General features: G+C 34.3%; 1 long non-coding RNA gene and 1 pseudogene across 1 annotated transcript; both read right to left on the bottom strand.

The window, feature by feature from the left end:
* Positions 1-909: 909 nt before the first annotated feature.
* Positions 910-1471, bottom strand: LOC132049807 (uncharacterized). The gene is made up of 2 exons (XR_009413155.1): positions 1236-1471; positions 910-1194 (listed from the first exon to the last, which is right to left on the bottom strand). It is a non-coding gene; the product is annotated as an uncharacterized LOC132049807 (long non-coding RNA).
* Positions 1472-1489: 18 nt separating this feature from the next.
* Positions 1490-2012, bottom strand: LOC132048716 (non-specific lipid-transfer protein 2-like; annotated as a pseudogene).
* Positions 2013-7513: the final 5501 nt, after the last annotated feature.

Here is a 7513-nt window from a genome sequence, read left to right as displayed (position 1 = left end):
ATGACCCTCTACCCTCTAGTGATTAGAAACAAGATTAGGATAACAACCAATAAATTCAATGTTCAAAATCGAACCGACCAAATCGAAAAGCTAGCGATACTAGAGAAAACACATGTTAAGGGAGGATAGCAGCCTTGGGGATGTCGAGAAGCTGATATTAACATCAACAGTAGCCTTTAAGCATCGACATAGTTGTGGTGTGGACACCCTATTTTGGGACATCAGCCCCCTGCAATTTTGTTGGGAATAGATTTTCTTCCGGTGAATTTAGTATCTGGGTTTACAATAAGGGTATCTTGTTGCATACTCCTTTCGGTTCAAAATAATTAAGGTTTTAGATCTGGATACATGAATTAAGAAATTCACTCACTCTTAAAAATTAAGAGATGAATTGACTAAAATACTCTTAATTAAGAGGGGGCTTTGAAGCTATAACAAGCATTAAATTTGTTCATTTAATTAAATAATGGGTCAAGGGTAAATTTGAAAAAAGAATAAAATATCTTTTTGATAGACTAAAACTTTAATTATTTTGGACAAACTTTTATAAGCTAAATCCTCAATTATTTTGAACCGGAGGGAGCATATTAATGATAAAATGCATCGATAATTCCTTAAATGAATCCGAAAATTTTATCCACGCATTTTATCATTAACAAACTTGTGAACTCGTTAGACAAACATGCTCAACAACTTTGAAGACTACTTTTTCAAATCTTTAAGTACTATTCTCTTGTTTAAGATAATCAACTCAAACTCATGTTTAATTAACGTAAGCAGTACCGATTAACCTGGCTGCTTCTGTAAATAATTTTATCCAACTATCACTGCATAAAAATAAATAAGTAAATAGAAAGAGAAAAAAGACAAAAAGAAAGAACGCAGAGAAGGAAATCGGGGAAGAGACACTGAATTAAATAAGAGATAGTAGAATTATATATTAGTACGAAGATTGAGTTGTAATACAACCAATCGTCAACGTTTCATTACATGACTCTGACTATGAGTTCTAAATACCCAAATAGAAAAGGACATAAAATAAATAAAAAAGTCCATAAGCAGGACCAAACTCCACGCCATCTTATTCTCCTCCTCATAATACGCCAGCTAGCTACTTCCATATAAAACTGATCAGCTTTACTGGATCCTGCATCGCCACATTAATCAAGTAAATTACTAGTTATGTCTAATAATCTCCACGGCCTACACAACGTTCAGAAAAAAGGTATAGCGACCTCCACGGCCTACACAATGTTCAGAAAAAAGGTATAGCGACCATTGACATTAAAAAAATTCTAATTTACTTGGTGCAATCTAACCGATTATAATAAAATTAATTTATTTTTTAGGTTCCATATCAAGCTTAATATAGACGGGTTGTTGCAAATCAATTTTAATTACCAACGATAGTGTAAAAGATTATTTATATCATTATTTGTTAATGAACAATAAAAACTCAAGTAACAAAGAAAAGAAGGTGGATAACATACTTAGAGCAGTCAGTGGAGGGGCTGATCTTGTAAGGGATGTTAACGCCACAAGCACTAGGGAGACCAGCAGCTTTGCCAGCATCAATGCCCTTAATAGCATTAGCAGCTGATTTCAGGCAAGTGCACGCGTCTTCTTGCGGTCTGCTGGGGTCTTGACAGCAGCCAACAGACCTTTAACTCCACCACAACAGCCTCCTAAAGGGCCGCGGCCTTGCAGATAAGGGAGGCAGGGTGCCAAGCCAGATTGAACCTGGCCACAAGTCAGTGCCTCTACATAGGGTGCAACCACCACCATGCACAAAACCACAAAGCATGCAATCTTTCCTATCATTTCCATTGTTACAAAAATTGAGAAAGATAAAATACTAGAGAGTAGTTTGAGGAAATATTGGATTGGAGGATATTGCAGATGTATTTGCTTGAGTGTTGGGTGCAAAAGCTAGTGAGACCTTGGGGGTTTTTATAGAGAGAAAATAGGAACGGAGTAATAATTAATTGACGGCCGAGTGAGAGAATAAGTTGGTAGTTGAGGTTAAATTCAACAATAAGTAGGTAATGCTTTTGAATGGTACACAAATTCTTATGGAAGTGGAATTGGCTATAAAGTCAAGGTTCAGCCAGAACACATATTTGAAAGATGAGAAAAAGGAATACAAATATTTTCTGTTGATTAATGATGAAATACGTTCACCGTACCTGTATATATACAAGAACTAATGGAATATTTCCTAACTGACTAGCTACAGCTGGCCTAATACTATTGGACTACAAAATAACAAACTATGAAAGAATGATCTAGATTATGTACGGCTAATCCAATTTAGAAAAATATCTCATTGGGCTTCAGTGAACTTGGGCTTGTTGTGGTAAAATTGATGGCCCAAACAAATTGCTTCGCCCAATACGAAATAGGCCCGTCTGCTTAGAATAAGAAGCTTCTTGAAGGTCTTGTTCATTCATTGACTTTATCGAACACTTCTGAGTTTCTTTGTCCTTTCGTCCATGTTCATTTTCTTTGCTAAACTCAAAGCTCATATCAAGTCATGTACCATGTTGAGATTTTAGGCACCCTGAAAGCGAAATCTATAAAGAATAAGGTCCCGGCTCTCGTTCTAAATTAAATCTGAAAGCTTTTCCTTTCTCTTTCTTTTTATCTTTTTATCTCGTCAACTTAATTTTGGTAACCTATTTTTATAATTATCAACCTCTGTTTAGTTTGGCGAGAAATGAAATTTAAAAATTTTATTATCTTAAACTAAAAATGTATATAACAAATCAAAAGTATTCATTGAATCTTCAAGTAATTAAACATGCCATGTCATTTAAGCGAAAATGTTGAAATTATAAATTTACTAATATAAAAGTGAGACATATAAATTATAAGTAGATGGATTATCTAATTGTGGTAGATCTGTTTTCAATCTCACTTCTTAGATGAATTGTATATTTATATTATGTTCCATTATCCTCGAGCAAATTATAAACTTGTGTTGTACAACCTAGAATTAGTATTCTTAAAAAAAATTAGAATCTAGAATTGGTACTTGAAATTAAAGATCCACACCAACCACCTGAGTCTTCAATTTTTCTTTTAATTAGTGGCTCCTCTCCATTACATTTTCTCTCCATTTCTTCAAGTACACATTTAGATGAGTGACACTTGTATAACATAACTTTTAAAGGTCAAGATTAGATCAATTTAACAAGCATCTTAATCATGATTAAAATAATAAGTTTTGAAAACAATTTCTATTTTTGTTAGGCAATATCAGTTTCCACAAATTTTGGTACACATTACCATCATTAATTTCCATTTGTAAATTTTATCGGTAAACTTCCCTACCCGCCTGCCCTTCCCAAATCCCTATAAGTAAGAAAAATGATCTGTGATCATAAATTTTAGGAAATTGATTTTAAAAAAAGTCCGAAAAATTAATTTAAAGAACATATGAGGGGATTGGGAAGTAAAACTGGAGGTGAAATAATAATTTAATTTTCAAGTGACAAATGGAAAAAAACTAGATTATTGAAATTATCTGTGACAATATTTAGCTTTATTCTCTTTCATTTAATTTTATGATGAATATATGAACAATTGGATGGAGTATATTGAACCATTCAGTGAAAATAATATTTAATCTGATACTCTTTAATTTAGTTAAGATGGTAAATAGTATACGAAAAGACCAGGGAAGAGTATTGTGATAATAATATTTAATATGATGCCTTTAAATTTAATTAAGATTTTGAAGGAGATTGATATTGCATACTAAAATTAAAGATTACTTTCCAAAACTTAATATTTTAATCGTAGTTAAGATGCTTCTTAAATTAATCTAATCTTAACCCTTAGAAATTATATTAGACAAGTGTCATTCATCTAAACATATACTTGAGGAAATGGAGAGAAAGTGTAATGGAGAGGAGCCAGATCCGTACATTGCAAATTGTACTTACTGAGTGGAATTATTTTGAGCTGGTATTCTCCATTAAAGGAACGTTCCTATGTAACTGATTATTTTTCGGATTATTTGAGCTGGCATCAGTTAACTGATTATTTTTCTGCATGAAATAGGTAATCTAACTAACACACTCTTCTAGGAGAGGTGTCCTACGAAAGGACAAATATGAAATGGACACATACTGCTAATGTAATATATAGTCGACTGAAACGGAAGAAATTAATGGCCTATGAATATGCCATGTTGCTCACAGGTCATTATTATTTCTTAAATGATGTGCAAAGTCCCAACTGAACCAGTAAACGTGAACGGAGGGAGTAATAAACTGGATGTTGGTACTTACTGATCAACCACCTGAGTCTTCAATGCTTATTTGGGCATTAATTATTTCGTCTTCACTAATTGCAACATGTACAAACCTAGCTAGTATTGGTACTTAGTAAAACATAAAGGACGATGTTGCAAACTGGTACAAAGTGGAATACTATTTGAGGTGCTATTCTCCAATATGTAATCAATGTAACACAGTACTCTTCTAGGAAAGAGGTGTCCTATGAAAGCACAAATATGAAATGAACACATACCGCTAATCTAATAGGCGACTGAAACGGAAGATATTAATTGCGATAGAAGCCTATGAATATGCCATGCTGCTCACACGTCATTATTATTTCTTAAATGATGTGCAAAGTCCAAATTGAATCAGTAAACGTAATTGGAGGGAGTAATAAACCGGATGTTGGTACTTACTAGTGATCAACCACCTGAGTCTTCAATGCTTATTTGGGCATTAATTATTTCGTCTTCACTAATTGTAACATGTACAAACCTAGCTAGTATTGGTACTTAGTAAAACTAGGGGTGCGCATAAATACCGAAAATCGAAAAACCGAACCGAACCGAATGAATTCGATTTTTCGGTTTTCGGTTTTTCGGTGTTTCGGTTCGGTTCTGGTGTTTTTAAATAGCAAATTCGGTGTTCGGTTTCGAATTTTCGGTTTTTCGGTTTAACCGAAATTTTAATATAATATTTTTTTTATACCAATATATATTAAAATTTCAGTCCATGAATCACAAGTTCACACTTCACAACAGATATCTTCTCACTTCTCAGTCCACTTCTATGAGGCCCAATTAATTATCCAAGCCCAAATCCATTTCACTAGTAATTAATTTAATTATCCAAGCCCTAGGCTAGTCCACTCCTTCAGAGTTCAGACCTTCAGTGCTTCTCTTCACGCCTCACTGCTCAGTGCTCACTGCTGCTCTTCTTCGGTTCTTCCACAACTGCTTCAGCAGTTCAGCTCTTCTTGTTCTTGGTTCTTCCACAATCAACCAGCGAACTTCCACAGTCCACTGGTTGCGTTTCTGCTCCCACAAACTTAAGGTAATTTTATTTCCTTCTTATAATTTCTCATTTTTAGGCTCCCACAAACCAGTGTCTTTACATTCTTAATTTCTTATTCAGACGAAATTTCAATTCCCCCAGTTTTAACTTGTACAAGATGGTAGTGACAATTTCCCCAAGTTTGTAATCTCAATAAACTCCTCAATATATCGTAGAGAAATGGGTATGTCAATATCTAAGTTTGTAAAAATGCTATGGTATTTTTTCGTATTTGTTGTGGTATTTTTTCAGATTTGTTAAATTTTCTTAAATTATCAGTGGGTTAGGACTTAGGATAATTTCTTGCATATTTGTTGCTTTTTGCTTGGTTCTGTCGAGTGTTTGTTGAGCTTTATCTTATAGTTTGTCTTTTTAATTTTTTATAGATGGCGGATGAAACTAGATTAAGTTTGGCGGTTCAGGCGATAGCGTACCTAATACGGATGATAGCAATGACAACTCACTTGACACCGAGCCCCGGTAACAAAGAAAAGAAAGAATATGAAATCTAGATCGGATGTTTGGGAGCATTATGATAAGGTCGTTGTAAATGGTATTGTTAAAGCAAAGTGTAGACATTGTAAAAATCTTTATGCGGCTAATACATCTGTAAATGGAACAACGGGATTGAGACAACATATAGCTTTGAGGTGCCTACCATATAAAGCCAAGATTGAAACTAGCACTCAGAAAAAGATAAATTTTGCATCTACGGATGAGCATGAGCCGCGTTGGGAATTTGATTAACAATTAATTAGGAGGGCTTTAGTTGAGATGATAATTATAGATGAATTACCATTTAGCTTTGTAGAAAAGGAAGGCTTCAAGAAGTTTATGCAAGTAGCTCCAACCTTTATTTCAAGTTCCTTCCGTAGAACAAGCTTACAAGGGATTGTTATGGACGTTACGATGAATTGAGACTAGATTTGAAGAAGTCTTTTAGAGAAGCAAAAGCAAAAATTTGCCTTAACACTGACACATGGACATCATTGCAAAGAATTAATTATATGTGTTTGACTGCTCACTATATTGATAGAGATTGGGTTTTGCATAAAAAAATATTGAATTTTTGCCCTATCACTAGTCATAAGGGTGAGCATATGGCAGAGGCTATTGGCACTTGTCTGCTTTATTGGAACTTGGATAAGATTTTTACTGTTACTGTTGATAATGCTTCTTCCAATGATGTTACAGTTAGAGAATTGTCTAAATAGTTAAATAATTGGGAAACTAATATAATGGATAGTAAGCATCTTCATGTGAGATGTATGGCTCACATACTTAATCTAATTGTGCAAGAAGGTTTGAAGGAAATTGATGCTTCTGTCAAATGCGTTAGGCAAATGGTAAGGTATGTTAGATCATCTTTGGCAAGAGGAGCTCACTTTAAGAAATGTTGTGAAGTTCAAAAGGTGGAATGTTCTAAATCATTAGAGCTAGATGTGCCTACTAGGTGGAATTCCACCTACTTGATGTTGGATACAGCACAACACTTTGAGAAGGCCTTTGATAGGTTTGATCTTTTTGATGAGAATTTTAATAATTATCTTTCTCATGTTCTTGAAGATGGAAGTGTTGCAGGTCCTGTCGCATGTGATGATTGGGCGAATGTAAGGAATGTGGTAAAGTTTCTTGAAAGATTTCATGAGCTCACCGTAAAGGTTTCAGGTTCACATTACGTTACTTCTAATGTTCATTTTGAGGATATATGTGAGCTTGATGTACATTTGAAAGTGTGTTTAGAAAGTGAAGATGTTAGTTTGAGTCTTATGGCTGAGCGAATGAGACAAAAGTTCAAAAAGTATTGGGGGGATCCCGAAAAGATGAACAAAATGATTTTTATTGCTTCCGTGTTGGATCCTCGTAATAAGTTTGTGTATGTTAACTTTGGGCTTGAAGAGCTATTTGGTGAGGAAGTAGGAAAGAAAGTAAGCGAAGGAGTGTATGATTATATGAAATCTTTGTTTGGAGAGTATCTAAAAAATTATTCAAGAGAATTTCATCATAAATCATCTCCATCTACATCTTCTTCATCTCAATGCTCATCTGATGTATCTTCTAATTCTGACACCTCTTTGAAAAAAAAAGCTTTGAGAGCTAAGCTTCACTTGAAGAAACAAAAAGAAGATTCTGGGTGTGCGGGTGCTAAATCGGAGTTGGATAGATACCTTAGT

This window comes from Lycium ferocissimum, chromosome 3 (genome assembly GCF_029784015.1).
Source record: "Lycium ferocissimum isolate CSIRO_LF1 chromosome 3, AGI_CSIRO_Lferr_CH_V1, whole genome shotgun sequence".
In the NCBI taxonomy this organism is placed as follows: Eukaryota; Viridiplantae; Streptophyta; class Magnoliopsida; order Solanales; family Solanaceae; genus Lycium; species Lycium ferocissimum.
Note: the sequence above shows the minus strand (reverse complement) of the source record. Positions and strands in the feature narration are given on the sequence as shown.